General features: G+C 38.5%; 2 pseudogenes across 1 annotated transcript; both read left to right on the top strand.

Moving 5' to 3' along the window:
- Nucleotides 1-1945: 1945 nt before the first annotated feature.
- On the top strand, nt 1946-2666 carry LOC148294506 (uncharacterized; annotated as a pseudogene).
- Nucleotides 2667-12819: 10153 nt separating this feature from the next.
- Nucleotides 12820-15871, top strand: LOC110759173 (tyrosine--tRNA ligase 1, cytoplasmic-like; annotated as a pseudogene). Its single transcript, XR_015836006.1, has 9 exons — nt 12820-13109; nt 13198-13345; nt 13636-13925; nt 14010-14106; nt 14622-14731; nt 14837-14919; nt 15092-15232; nt 15439-15498; nt 15630-15871. The product of XR_015836006.1 is annotated as a tyrosine--tRNA ligase 1, cytoplasmic-like (transcript).

The raw sequence follows: 15871 nt of genomic DNA, 5'->3' as shown, positions 1-15871 counted from the left end.
AGCATTAAAAGTTATGTTACTCTAACATATTAGTAAGTATGAAATATCTTATCTTGTAGTAGCATATCATGCAAACTGATCAGTTATTATTTAAAGGTATAAAAACATGACTTGTATGATCTTTTCATATTTTGTGTGTTCTTGACACACACTTTACTGTGATTTTTTCATAAATAGTTTTCCACTTGCATTGTTTGATATGTGGTGGCCTTGGCCTTGGGCTTTTACCAAAAAGGAAATAAAAAATAAGATTCAGAACAGAAGGCATGTTTTAGGAGGGGGAGGCTACCACGGGGTCAAAGTAAGACACGGTATGGATCATTTTGGAATCTTAAAAACAATAACTGGGGTCAAAATAGAAACTTTTGTGCGCTGATTTCAAAATTGTTATAATATTGCGTTTAAAATTGTATATAAAGACATGAAAATTTTAGTGAAATAAAAATTCACTAATTTACATTCAATAGTCAAAATTCAAAATATGACTCGTCAAAGACAACTGGAAAAGTCGTGAGTCCCACACAAATGCACGTGGCACATGACTCACCAAGACAAAGATAAGCACTGGAGATGACACATGTTAGCATCTAAGAGCTTCATCAATCAAATCAAATCATAGCCAAAGAGGAATAAATTATCCTCAATTGGCCATCTTCCTACATTGTGAGTTAATTTTCTTACATGAAGGATTTTGACTAAATTACGAGCTAAATTAAATCAATTAGCTCAAATTAAATCAAATCAGAAACCAATCCCACAAATTAAGGGATTTAGATTGGGAATTCCAAACTCCAATTCCTTGCTTATAAATACTAGGCTCCCATTTAGAAGAAAGGACCTGGAGAAAAAGAGGCGCACACACTTTGGAAAACTAGAAAGCTTTCTACTCAAAGCAATACCTAGACTCTCAAGTTCTTCATCAAGCTCGTGGAGAATCACCAAGCATAACAAACACGTGCCAATTCCTTCACCGCCAAAGTCAAAGACAATCCACCACGTGACACTACTCGTGGTCATGACGTGTTCGAGATCAAGCCGTGACAGCCCTTGACGAAGTCTTAAATTCCTATTCAAGATCAAGTGCTTGGCACTCTCGAATCGCACACATTCTTGGAGATCAAATCCAAGGAAATTCTTTTATTTTTATAAAAGAATACCCACAAAGATTGTAACCTACACACTTGATAAATCAATACGAATATTATTTTGTACACGTGTTCTTGTCTCATTTGTTGCTGGATTTTTGTGTCTACAAATTTGGCACGCTCAGTGGGACCTCTCTGCCTTTCATCTATTTCTCCAGTTCCAAACCCAATGAGTCTTGTAAAGGCGATGGCTTCCAAGAAGGTTCATGTTGTTCTCGCCAGCAGAGGCAGAAGCGTTAGTACCTCTACTACAAGCAGAGACTCTGTCGATATTGTTGCTCGAAGTAAGACGAATGCCTACCTTTCAACCCGATGCACTGCTTCTACTTCACTTCTGTCCGAGTCGAAAGGAGTCATTGAGAAACACAAGCCGGTCATCACCCTTGCCTCGATGGGGGCAAAGAAGGACATCTTTCAAAGGAAGGATAGCTGGTTATCAAGACTAAAAGGAGGCCTCGACTTATAGAAGAGGTCTTACTCCATATCGAAGTCTATTGACCCAAAGAAAGAGGCTTCAGAAGTGCACTTGGAGTCATCTGACTCTTCTTGTTCAATGGCTATGCAGGTTATGATGGTAGGAGTTAACCTCAGATGATGAAGAACTAGCTCACATGGCTTAAGTAATAGAAAAGCTAATGAAGACCATCAAAGAGAAGGACATGTAGATTGCATCGCTCGTGAGCAAGTTAGAAGCAAAGCATGGTGAATAGTCAAATAAAAGCTTGTTTCATCCCGAGAAGGAGGTACGTCAAGAGTTCACCTCTGACCATAAGAAGCCGTCCAAGTCTGATTCCATTTCAATGCCATCCTTATCCATCCAACAACTCCAAGACATGATCACCAACACCATTAGAGCTCAATATGGTGGTCATTCTCAAGATACATTTATCTATTCCAAGCCCTATGCCAAAACGTTAGACAACCTTCGAATGCCAACGGGTTATCAACCTCCAAATTTCATGCAGTTTGATGGAAAAGATAACACAAAACGACATGTTGCCCACTTCATCGAGACGTGTAACAGCGCTAACACTAATGACGATTACCTCGTAAAGTAATTTGTCCACTCACTTCGAGGCACTACATTTAATTGGTACAACGACTTGGAGCTCGAGTCAATTGACAGCTGGGACAAATGGAGAGAGAATTACTCGTCACTTAGTTAGCATGCTAGAGCTCACTAGCATAAAGCAACGAAAAGACGAACCTGTTGTTGACTACATCAATTGTTGGAGTTCATTAAGTCTCGACTGCAAAGATCGAGTCTCAAAGTTATTGGCAGTAAAGATGTGCATTCAAAGTATGCATTGGGGTCTGCTCTACATTCTTCAAAGGATCAAACTCAGTAGTTTTGAAGAATTGACCACTCGTGCGCATGACATAAAGGTAAGTATCGCTAGTCAAGATGAAATGAAGGAAATGGTAAGCGATCATCGAAATGACAAGTCATCGAGAAATAGGGCAAACTCTTTGAAGAAACTCATCTTGGAGTCAATGACGATCAGTGCCGCTCTAATATAGGTTTCCACTTGAGGCAAGAAAGCTGGGAGGAAGGCCAAGTCAACTCAAGATCAAAAAACACGACGACACACCCTAAAAGAGATGAAGGAGAAGAAGTATCCTTTTCCAGACTCCGAAAGGCATGTTGGAAGACTTACTCCAGAAGAAGGTGATTGAGTTACCCGAGTGCAAACACCTTGAAGAGACGAATCATATTAACCGCCCAAAATATTGCATGTACCATCGTGCCATCAGTCACCTGATGGAAAAGTGCTTTAGGTTGAAAGATCTCATCATGAAGCTAGCACAACAAGGAAGAATTGAACTAGATCTTGATAAGGTGGTAGAGTCAAACCATGCTACGATCTCGTTTGTCTTCTCTGATTCGGCACCTTCGCCCTCACTTCAACCATTGGGGGCATTCTCTGAAACCCATGAACTCAAGCCATATGAGTGTGTTGAGGTGTTAAGTCAAAGTAGTGTTGATTCATCCGATGATGATAATGAAGGATGGACATTGGTGACTCGGAAGAAGTTACATAATAAGAATGCATCTTTGCCAAGAACTGCTCGATCAAAAAGATGTGTAAACAAAAGAAGTTCTCCTCAACCACGTGACACTAATCGTGGTCATGATGTGCTCCCATTCAGAAGAAATGACCTGGAGAAAAAGTGGCAGACACACTTTGGAAAACCAGAAAGCTTTCTGCCCAAAGCAACACCTAGACTCCCAAGTTCTTCATCAAGCTCGTGAAGAATCACCAAGCATAACAAACACTTGTCGATTCCTTCACTGTCAAAGTCGAAGACTATCCACCACGTGACACGACCCGTGGTCATGACGTGTTCGAGATCAAGCCGTAACGGCCCTTGACGAAGTCTCAAATTCTGATTCAAGATCAAGTGCTTGGCACCCTTGAACCACACACACTCTTAGAGATCAAATCAGAAGAAATTCTTTTATTTTTGTTAAAGAATACCCATAGAGATTGTAACCTACACACTTGATAAATAAATACGAATATTATTTTGGACATGTGTTCTTGTCTCATTTGTCGTTGGATTTTTGTGTTTACAATATTATTTTGTGTTAATTTGAATTATCATTATTCATTAGATTTGCAAACCCAGTATTTGGGTCTTGCGAACTTTGCATTCTCTCTAGTTCTTGAAAACTCTGTTTTCTCTCTGGTTCTTGGGAACATTTTATCCAAGTGATTTTTTTTCTTCATCTACATTCTTTTCCTTAGTAATTTTGGTCGTTCCATTTTCTTTTTAGGGTTTATTTTTCTTGAAATTCTATGATGTTCTTCCAATTTTATAAGAAGTTCTTCCAATTCTACGCTCTAGAATTTCAAGAACATCATAGAATTCCTGATTCTTCCAATTTCATAAGTTTGTCCGATTTATTGAGATTAAGGGTTTATATTTCTAATAATTTATTGTGTAAGTCTCTGATCTAGCTTCTGTTTGTTTCTAAAACCCATTACAGGATGGGTAGTTAGTTGAATAATGTTAGGTGTGTTCGCAATTGTGGCCGACACTTTGTCTTTCATGAGACTCTTATGGTTCATATTGCTTCTGGATGTGCATTAAGGGGTATTCTGTGGACAATTTTTTGTTGGTATAAGCATTCATAATATTTATTTTGTTGAATACGATGTATATTTTTTGTTTTCTAATGATTATTTGTGTGGATAGGGTTGCAATTTTGTTGGTATCAAGAATCGTGATGTGCATGAGTTGGTTTCTCATGTTAATGGTGATGTATTACAAGTGGGAGTCGAACGGTATGCAAAAGGTTTGAGTATTTTACTTTCGTTCTATTCTCCTTTTGACAAAGTCAAAAACATAGTGGAACTTCTGTCCTTGATATAGCAACATGTAGACGTCATCCCTGTATCTGATGTCAAGTATGCACATTCAACTGTGCTGGGGGATTTGAAGGTATATTTTTTATTCATGCTATCATATAGACATGTTATTTGTATAACATGTGATGCATACCCATTCACTCAATACTGTTTATCATATATACTGTTTATCATGCTTCTTCATCCTAAATTTTAGTTTTTTGGTTGAGGCTTATTGTCTGTTGTTTTCCTAATATAATATTTTAGGTTTTGGAAGTAGCGGGTTGTATAACATGTCATGCATATTGATTCATTCAACACGATTTATTGTATACATGTTAGATTTATCCACCAAAAGAAATGTGTTCTTGTGTGTGTGTTCTTGATATATATTAATTTTGTCGTTAGACTATAAGTCATTCATTATTTTGTTGGCCCTCTCTGATGGCTTTGCATCATGCTTTTTTCATTCTAAATTTCAGTTTTTTGGTTGAGGCTTACTATCTGTTTTTTCTCTAATATAATATTTTAGGTTTTGTAAGCAGCGGGTCAAGTTATGTTGATTTCAAGCCCATATGCACTAGAGGACATGGTTTATCCAAGTGACCCCCTGTTGCATAGGTTGACAATTGAATCTACTCAAAGTAGCACACCAAAGCAGCGCAGGAACAAGAAGACAACTGATACTGCTCAGAGCAGCAAAACAAAGCAGTGCAGGAACAAGAAGAGGGCATAGCATTGAAGTTGAAATTTAATGGATTTTTGAGTTGATGTTTGGATGTTGAAGAATATTGTTTCTGGTACAGTTTCACAGTTACATATACTTAGTAATGATTATAGACCTTCCTATGGCTCATGTCGGACATCTTATCCTGTAGTGAGTAGTTGATGGATTTTAGTTGCATAAATTTTTTGCTTGACATTTGGATGTTGAGGAAGATTTTATCTTCTACAGTTTCACAGTTACATCTGCTTAGTAGTGATTACAGATGTAGAATGTCTTAGTATGTGGTTTTACTAAGTAGTTGAATGGATTTGAGTTGTGTAAATTTTTTGCTGTGTGTTGGAGTGGAAAATTTTAGGTCCTCCAACAAGTAATTTGATTTCTATGTTGAGAACTCGGACACCATTTTGATTGTCACAAGTGAGAGAGGAGCGGGGTACCTGCAAGAAAACACTCCGATGCCCAAGTTAGTAAGAGTAATCGTAGGAGAGTTTATAATAGTATTGAACGTTATTTTCTCCTACTTGGGATGTTGTGTTAATTGGCCTTTTATAGGCAATGGAGTCTTTGGCTCCAAGTCCCACATTCCTAAATTTTCTCCATGTTTAAGGATAATGGATGTCATGTTGCTTGAATTTCTCAATTCCTCCAAGTTTAAGATGCATGGGTAGTGGGTTACTGCTTGTGTAGTTAATTTTGGCTCCCACACATACTTCATTTTCTCTTTTTAGACACGCTTCATTCTCGGGTGTGGAGAGAGAAAATATTTATTGTGGGAATTCGTTCCATGTGGGATTTCAAGAGGTGTCAAGTAATATAATAAATACATTTGTTAACTAACGAACATGAGGAAATATAAATTTTAAAATTTAGAAGCAAACCAAGTTTGTTACCTTTTGACCACAGCTAAGTAAAGATTCATGAGTAAAGTATTGCCTTGAGAAATCCTTGATCCACAAGTCCTTGAATTGTGATAATGTATTGTCAAATTTGGTGAACTTTAGTTGGGATCGGTAGAGGATCCAATTGATTGAGATCAACTAAGGATCCGATTGACGGGCTCGAGAGGATTGATAACCTCGAGATGATGTAAGGATCGACATTGATCCGATTGATGGGCTCTAGAGGATTAATAACCCCAGGGTGATGTAGGGATCGACATGGACCCAATTGATCACCCACAAAGGATTGGTAACCTCGGGGTGATGTTGGAATAGACATGGATCCAATTGATTGCCCTAGGGGATTGGTAGCCCCCAAGGTGATGTTAAGATCGGCATGGATCCAATTGATCGTCCTAGAGGATTAGTAACCTCGAGGGATGTTGGGATCGGCATGGATCCAATTGATTGACTTAGGGGATTGGTAAACCCCCGGGGTGATGTAGGGATCATCATGGACCCAATTGATCGCCTCTAGAGTATTGGTAACCTCGGGGTGATGTTGGGATTGAGATGGATCCAATTGATTGCCCCTAAGAGATTGGTAACCGCTGGAATGATGTAGGGATCGACATGGATCCAATTAATGGGCCCTAGAGGATTGATAACCCCAGGGTGATGTATGGATATGGACCCAATTGATCAACCCCAGAGGATTAGTAACTTCGGGGTGATGTTGGGATTATCATGGATCCAAATTGATTGCTCCTAGAGGATTGGTAACTCCTAAGGTGATGTACAGATCGGCATGAACCCAATTTATCACCTCTAGAGGATTGGTAACCTCATAGTGATGTTGGGATTAGCATGGATTCAACTGATTGCCCTTAGGGATTGGTAACTCCTGAGATAATGTAAGGATTAGCATGGACCCAATTGATTGCCCCTAGAGGATTAGTAATCTCAAGGTGAAGTTGGGATCAACATGGATCCAATTGATTGCCCCTAGGGGATTGGTAACCAACCCTAAGGTGATGTAAAGATCGGCATGGACCTAATTGATCGCTCCTAGAGGATTGGTAATCTCAAGGTGAAGTTGGAATCAACATAGATCCAATTGATTGCCCCTAGGGGATTGGTAACCAACCTCAGGGAGATGTAAAGATCGGCATGGACCCAATTGATCGCCCTTAGAGGATTAGTAACCTCCGGGTGATGTTGGGATCGACACAGATCCAATTAATTGCCTTAGGGGATTGATAACCTCCGGGGTAATGTAGTGATCAACATGGACTCAATTGATCACCCCTAAAGGATTGGTAACCTTGGGGTGAAGTTGGGATTGACATGGATCCAATTGAGTGCCCCTAAGAGATTGGTAACCCCTAGGGTGATGTAGGGATCGACATGGACCCAATTGATCGCCCCAAAAGATTGGTATCCTCGGGGTGATATTGGGATCAACATGAATCCAATTGATTGCTCCCAAGGGATTGGTAACTCTTGGGATGATATAGGGATCGGCATGGACCCAATTGATCGCCTCTAGAGGATTGGTAACCTCGGGGTGATGTTGGAATCAGCATGGATTCAATTGATTATCCCTAAATGATTAGTAACCCCCGGGGGATTTAGGGATTGACATGGACCCAATTGATCGCCCCTAGAGGATTAGTAACCTCGGTGTGATGTTGGGATCTGCATGGATCCGATTTTGCCTCGAGGTACTGTTGGCCTTAGGTCAAATTTTGTTGGAGATCAACAAATAATCCAATGATAGTGTTAAACAATTGATATGAACCAAGATAGTTTGTGGAGTTTTGAAGCATACCAAATTTGTTGTGCTTTGATAATGACTAAGTCGTCGCCCAAGCACCAGTTCATAGAGCATGTTGGCTTTGGTACACACCTCTCCTTTCTTCAATTTATCATTAAGTCTGTTAGTTGAGTTTTGTTGGTCTTTGAAATAAAATTTGGATATGCTCCCAGTTTGCAAACCTTGTGTGATGTTCCCATTAGTCACGTTGAGTTTCAAATCATATAAACAATTTTTTGTCAAAAATATCAAAATCATAAATTGTGGTGACTAAAGAGCATTTGAATGATTGAAGCATAGAATATAAATTTCTTAGATTTCTAGTCAGTTTTCATGCAAATTGGAAAATGAACTTGGGATTAACCAAAAGAAAATGTCTTCCACAAAATGAACACCGAATTCTTGCAGGACTCAAATTGGGTGCTTAAGCACTTCATGAATATATGATTATCAATGCATTAGTGTAGAAAAAAATTACATTACTAAAGAATTTCAAGAAATATAATAGTTGAGCTAGTTCATATGTGTAGAAGCTAACTATATTGAATAGATAACCAAGAATTATTAGGACATAACTTCCATGATAGACTTAAGCAATAATAGATAACCAAGAATCATGCTAAACTGCACCTGACATAGGCATCTAATTGGCATGCACATAATAAGTGAAATAATATGACATTTATGTTAATGACCATTAGAAATATGTAAACTTGTTGGTAATTTAGTATTATGTGAAAGTCAAAGTGGATGGGTTTAGATGATTTCTTATCTTGCTTTGAGAGAAGTTGAGCGAATGGCTAGCATTGGTTATAGGCCTAGTTTGGGATTGCTGTCACTTTTAAAAAAAGTTGCTTCTGCTGTGCTTTGAAAATAATTAGCTGTAAAGTAAAGCACCTTCATGTTTGGTAAACAATATTTTTAAAGTGCTGTTAGTACAAAAAGCAATATAAAAAAAGTTCGGTAAATTTTAATATAAAATTGTTGGAACTGTGAATAATGACTAAAATAGACATGATGTTAAGGGTTTAGGGAGTTGGTGGTGGTGAGGATGGCGGTTGTGGAGGTGGTGGTGGTGGCAGTGGAAGCATGGTGGTGGTGGTGGTGGTGTTGGTTGTGGAGGTGGTGGTGGATTTGGAGGGTTTGGAGGGTTTGGAGGAGGAGGTGGTGGTGGTGGTGGTGGTGGTGATGGTGGTAGTGGTGGAGGAGGTGGTGGAGGAGGTGGTGGTGGCAGAGGATGAGGAGGATGAGGATGTGGTGGTGGTGGTGGTGGTGGTGGTGATGTTGGTTGTGGAGGTGGTGGTGGATTTGGAGGTTTTGGAGGAGGTGGTGGTTGTGGTGGTGGTGGTGGTGGTGGTTGTGGAGGTGGAGGTGGAGGTGGTGGTGGAGGTGAAGGTGAAGGAGGAGGTGGTGGTGGAGGTGGAGGAGGAGGTGGAGGAGGTTGTGGTTGTGGTGGTGGTGGTGGTTGAGGATGAGGAGGAGGAGGATGTGGTGGTGGTGGCGGCGGCGGTGGTTGTGGAGGTAGTGAATATGTGGTGGTGCAAGTGGTGGAGTTGGATGTGGAAGTGGAGGTGGTGTCATTTTTTAAAATGAATGATGGTATTTTGGGAATTAAAAAATTCATTAAATGTTCATCTCTGCTTCTTTTGAAAGCAGCTTTGAAAAGCAACCCAGAGCCTGCTTTTAAAAGCTGCTGTCAAAAGGACATTGCTTTTAAAATAATCGGGATATTTTCTTTTTACCAAACACCTTAAACTGCTTAACTTTAAAGTGAAGTAGGTTTTTGGCGAAAAAAAGTAATCCCAAACGGGGCCATAGTAGTGGCTGCTTCGTTCAATCATTCAGGGTTGGAAATGATTTTCCTTCCCTTTGGGTCTGCATCAATAAGAACTAGTTTTGCAGATACTCATAAGATTATCAACCACTGACGAATCCAGCTATTGGGCTGTATGGGCTATAGCCCATGCCCTTTTTTTAGTTGTCAATATCCATGTAGTCTCTCTCTCTAGCCCATGCATTTAAAAAAAAAAAAAAAATCAATATCCATGTATTGCTGAAATTTCTTGCGTACATAAGGTAAATTTAGCCCACCGAGTTTTGAAATCCTGGATTCGTCCCTGTGCTGCATCAGAATTTGTGCGATATGTTCAATTGCAATATATATGCGCAGCGTTTAGAAGAAATAATATAGTAAATATCGTAGCAAGTGTAGACAATCAAAGAAAACACTACAATCTTTCACTTGAGGTCTTAGGCTAAGTCCTTAGCATTTGCTAGAACTACATAAGAATTGCACAATTTAATTAAAAAGCTAGAAAATAGGAAATAAAAAAGGCAAAAATAAATCCAAACTGAAATACATCTGCGTTGCCAAAAAGTGTGTTGCTAAATGTTTGGGCTATCCCACTTGAATTGGACTTATCGGAAAAACTGAATAAGAGATAACTATATGAGAAAGAACTCAATTGTGATTTAAACAACCCACAATAAAAGCAACTTTTTCATACAATATATATCTAGTTTCCTAGACGTAACATACATTACTTTTCCATGCTTAAATATATATAATTTTAATTTTTGGATAATAAATAGAGAAAAGCAAAAATTATCTGCTTGGGGTTCAGCCCGTTGCCCCGAGCTAAGTTACTGTTTGCAAAGCAATAGATATAGGAATGAATCTGATCATGGGGCAGGCGCTCGTCCCAATAAGAACATATAACTCATCCAAGCTAATGTATTTCCGCATAATAAAGCATTGCGTTGTAGTGAACATATATGATAATGTAAAGAAGATATAGTAAATACGTTGGTAATGCATGCGAAATCATAAATACGGTGGCTTAGACGATGTGTAATATTAGTGCCCTTTATTGGACAAATGACAATGAGGTTGCTTTGGCGGCGGCTTGCTTGGGGTCTTTTTTTTTTTTTTGTTACATTGGGAGGAAAGAAACCCCTTGGGGTTTCGAACCTGGGTGTCAAAGAAGGGGGAAGGGGGGAGGCCACCACTGTGGTACCTGCTCTCGACTTGCTTCGGGTCTCTTTTGATCTACATAGTCGCATCGCATCTATCTTAGCAATGATATGTTTGCGGGCAGAATTGAACAACGCTGAAAATTGGATAGGAATATAGTAGACGTGCCTCCAATTCATCGTTTGGTACAAATCAGGAACATGACTTGGTAAACAGTCCTCCCCCGACCAACGAAGGTTGGTCAGAGTGGAAGGGGCTTTGGTCGCTTAAGCAAGTGGTCTCGGGTTCGAGCCTTTGTGGATGCAGAAAACTTTCTTGGGAGAGGTCCCTGCATATGCGCCCGACACTACCTCAGAGGATTAGACTTGGGCCATGCCTGGGGATACCTTGGGAAACCAAAAAAAAAAAAAAAAAAAAATTCCTCCCCGCTGCAGGTTTGAATCGATGGATATTGGTGTGCCCATTGGTGCCCCCTTTCATTTGGTTTGTTGCATAATAGGATAGGACTCTTCGATTAACGTCTGTTTGAGGGAATTAACTCGTGCTCCATTTTAGAACGGGTGAGCCTTTAATTATACAGTATTCATTGCTCCTCAATATGACTTTTTGTATGGCTCCCATATGCGGCGCCAACTGTTGGAGCACAAGTTAAATTGTCTTTATCCGTTTTCCCTTCTTCCAGGAATGTGGGCTCCTCAACCTTACCAATTGAAGATCCTTCATCTTTTATTCTTCCATCCTCCACACTTTTCTCAAGCTCAACTTTATCATGTTTCTTCTCTTGTGCTGTAAGTTAGGTTGTTCTGGTTGTTTCTCCACTGCTAGACTAGGTGTATATGAAAATGGATTGATAGATTGATTAGTTGTTGGTACTAAATGGGTTTACATTTCCTTGAGAAAGATTGGTGTGCCTATTATATTATGAGTTCGTGTCTCAGAAATCATCAATGGGAGGAGCATTGTAGGTGTGTGTCCTGGGGCGCAATATGATATGCTATTGTTGGTTGAGAGTACTATTTTCAAAAACCATATTGAGTTTTAAAAAATTTCTTCGATTTTCTTATTTGGGTATCCATATTTCAATTTTACTTTATTGGCATTACAAGTAATTTGGTGAAAATAACACATTTTGATCACTTTTATAACATGGATATTGATTATTTTAATTTATCTGATTTACACTTCAAATGTGCCAAATTTCTAGCAGAAAAAGGCATAAAATGAGACAAAATAGGACAGCGATCTTAGTTTACTTCTGTGTTGATAAGAATTGATATTTGTTTATTCTCAAAATTAGGAGAAACGTGGGAAAAAAAAATCGTTAATACCATAAAAGACTTGGGAAATGGGAGAAAAGGCTACACCAGTAACTCTGGTGTAAGCACATATTTATATTACTGTATTGATAACTTACAATTCAAAATACAAGAGCTGTTCCAATAAATAAGGGATCAACTCAATTACAAAATAACATTATCAACATATCAAAATAACATTATCAGCATATCAACTATTCAAATTCAAATCCACAACTGACTTATCAATAACAATATACTCGTGACTTGGACTTGGTCTAACAAACTCTCCAATTAGAATTAGGAGATTTATTCTGTGAGAGAATACGATTGCTTTCCAATTAGAATTAGGAGATCTAATTAAAGACAGGGAGGGGGCCCGTTTCGATTGCTCTGCAAATAGCTAATGTTTTTTTAATTGGATTTTTACCCCCATTTAATTCATCCTACATCAGTTAACCAATCAATCAACGCCCGATTCTTGACCAAAACCAAAAAATAAAAAAAAAATCAACGCCCGATTGCCTTGAGTTCCAAACAAGCTAACACGTAACAACGGCACACGGAAAACCCTAAAACTTAGATATACACTATACAACTCATTTGCGTAATAAGCTCCTGCATCCTGCTTTCTCTCTAGTTCTCCATGGCGACCGAAGCACCAATTTCCTTGAGCTTCTAAACTTACCTTTTTTTTTTAGTAAAATGTTCTAATCCTACCTAGTCCAGGGTTTAAATAGCCCCAATCCCGATCTTGTCTGGTCTTACCTTAGGTATACTCTACAAAGCTTTTGGGAAAGCTTCACATTTAACCTCTCCAATGGCGACTGAAACACCAGAGAAAGCCCCGGCAGCCGACGGAGTCCAATCTCTTTCAATCTCCGAGCCTCCACAATCCAGTTCATCAAACCCAACGATCCAGTAAGCTTCGCTCGCTTTTCTTATCGTTTTCTAAATTTTTCCTTTGATATGAACTTAATTCAAACTTGCGGGTGTGATTTTGGTGAAGAATGAGTTTGGAGGAGAAGTACCAGATGTTGAGGAGCTTGGCAGAGGAATGTATTCAAGAGGACGAGCTTCGGAATTTGCTGGCTCATAAGCCTGAACCCATCGCCTATGATGGGTTTGAACCCTCCGGTCGAATGCATATTGCCCAGGTGTTTTTTCAAATTTTCTTTAGCAATCATAAAATTTATAAGACATAATTGATGTTGATTATATATCTGTAAATTTCAATAGTTGATTATGAACAAGATTTGATACATGTTGGGGAGAGAAGGTACTCAAATTGAGATTATGCAGTGTGTTCTTCTTGTGTATTGGTTATTTGGATTGCAATGGACTTTCTTGTGTTTTGAAAGAATAATTGTAGGAGGAAATTTAAGGGGCCGCATGTTTTCATTATATCATTGTTAATTTTGTGAGGTTCAAATGTGTTGTTGTCTAGGGAGTTATGAAGACGATAAATGTGAACAAGATGACCTCCACTGGCTGCAGAGTGAAAATATGGATTGCAGATTGGTTTGCAATGCTAAACAATAAGATGGGGGGTGATTTGAAAAAGATAGAGACTGTTGGGCGTTACATGATAGAGATATGGAGGGCTGCTGGGATGAATTTGGACAATGGAAAAGTTGAGTTTTTGTGGTCTTCAAAGGAGATTAATGCGAAAGCAGATGAGTACTGGCCTCGTGTGATGGACGTAGCTCAAAATAATAATCTTAAAAGGATAATTAGGTAGCTAGCCTACGAAAATGCTTATTGTGCCTGTTATATCTGTTGAATTTGGACTTAATGTATTTTTTTCTTCTATATATCCAGGTGTAGTCAGATTATGGGTAGAAATGAGCAAGAGGATTTAACTGCAGCCCAAATTCTCTACCCATGTATGCAATGTGCAGATATATTCTTCCTTAAGGTGCTTGTTGTTTTACTTTTGGATATTTTATTAATATGTTTTGTTTCCCATGTTGCCTTATGTTGTGACATACTGTAGACTTGGCTTCATCATTTGCTATATTGCACTGATTAGTGAGGGAATGGTGCTAGTTTTTATGTATGAATGAAGTATATGTTAGGTCCACTTAGAACACGATGCATTTAATTTGTGATGCTTCAGTTCTTGCACCTATTATATAAAATTACTTGAATATGAACACTTCATAGTGAAAAGTGCAAGGAGGAACATAAAGACCCATTTACTGAAGAGCCCTACAAAGGGCTTTCCTAACACTTATCTATTTATTTAGCTCTTGTTTTTCTGATGTGTCTCCTGATCATAATGCTTATAACAGAGAAACTACTAGATTTTTGCAATATGGAGAAGAATGAAGAACATCATATAACTTTTAGGTGTTTTGAACACAGAAGTTGCCTTATTGTGCACAATAGTCAAATTACATAGTGACGTGTGAAATGTTTTTCCTTTGATAGGCTGACATCTGCCAGTTGGGAATGGATCAACGCAAAGTGAATGTTCTTGCAAGAGAATATTGTGATAACATCAAGAAGAAGAACAAGCCTATTATATATCCTGTCTCACCGTAACATTCTAATTCCTATTTCTGATGTTGCAATGCTATGTTTTATGCTTTAACATGAAAGTACTTACACAGTATTTGTTTGTTTTTCTTAATGATGATTTGCAGACATGTTACCTGGTTTGCAGCAAGGGCAGGAGAAGATGTCTAAAAGTGATGAATCGTCCTCCATATTGATGGAAGATGAAGAGGTGAGTTGCTTGCTACTAAAGGTGAACTAAACTTGCAAGTGTTAAATCACCTATATAAGCTGCAGATTAATTGGAAGACAAATGTACTCAAGTTTTAAGCTAGGGGTTTAGCTTTCATTTTATGCCACAAAATATTTATTCTATTTTTTGACGGTATATCATTGAATCTCAGGCTGAAGTGAATTTGAAGATAAAGAAAGCTTACTGCCCTCCAAATGTTGTTGAAGGGAATCCATGAGTATGTGAAGTATCTCATCCTACCTTGGTTCAATGAGTTTATTGTAGAGCGCTCTGAAAAGAATGGCGGAAATAAGTAAGTGATAGACTTTAGATTTATACTGGTAAATTTTTTTTATTTAAAACGCTTTTGCTTATTTGCCTAATTGAACCTCATACTTTATCAAAAGCATTGAACAAAATACTGGAGGTAGGCTTAATTTTTTATATACATATGCAATGTTCTTTTCATTTTGAACAAAATACTGGAGGTAGGCTTAACTTTGTTTTTCCTGAATGCAGCCTGTACGCGCACACTTCAAGAATGACGAAACTGCCAAACAGCTATTGCAAAGTGTCAAGGTATATTCTGGTTTTGCCTTTAGATAAAACTTTGTTTTATTCATTACATATATCTCAGAATTATTAGTTCAAAGTTGCCTTAATTTATTAGTTGGAGGAAAACTCAACCAAGCTGTTCTTTGGTTTTGTAGAAGTATAGAGTCACCAGGTGATGAATGCAATGGAGCTCGGATGCGAAGAACGTACTTTAAGAGGAGTTCTTTCAAGTACGTTACACAATGCGAGTTGTGGGGTGACTTAGGGACAACTGTGCAACCGATGATTTATGCCTTTAATGGTGGAATAAATATTTGTTTCTCGACTCATTTCTATTAGAGATATAGTATAACACGTTGTCATTTTGATATGGTACAAATCACAATTCGTGTATTTT

This window comes from Prunus avium, chromosome 5 (genome assembly GCF_965620075.1).
Source record: "Prunus avium chromosome 5, drPruAviu1.hap1.1, whole genome shotgun sequence".
In the NCBI taxonomy this organism is placed as follows: Eukaryota; Viridiplantae; Streptophyta; class Magnoliopsida; order Rosales; family Rosaceae; genus Prunus; species Prunus avium.
This window is presented reverse-complemented; position numbering and strand designations above follow the sequence as displayed.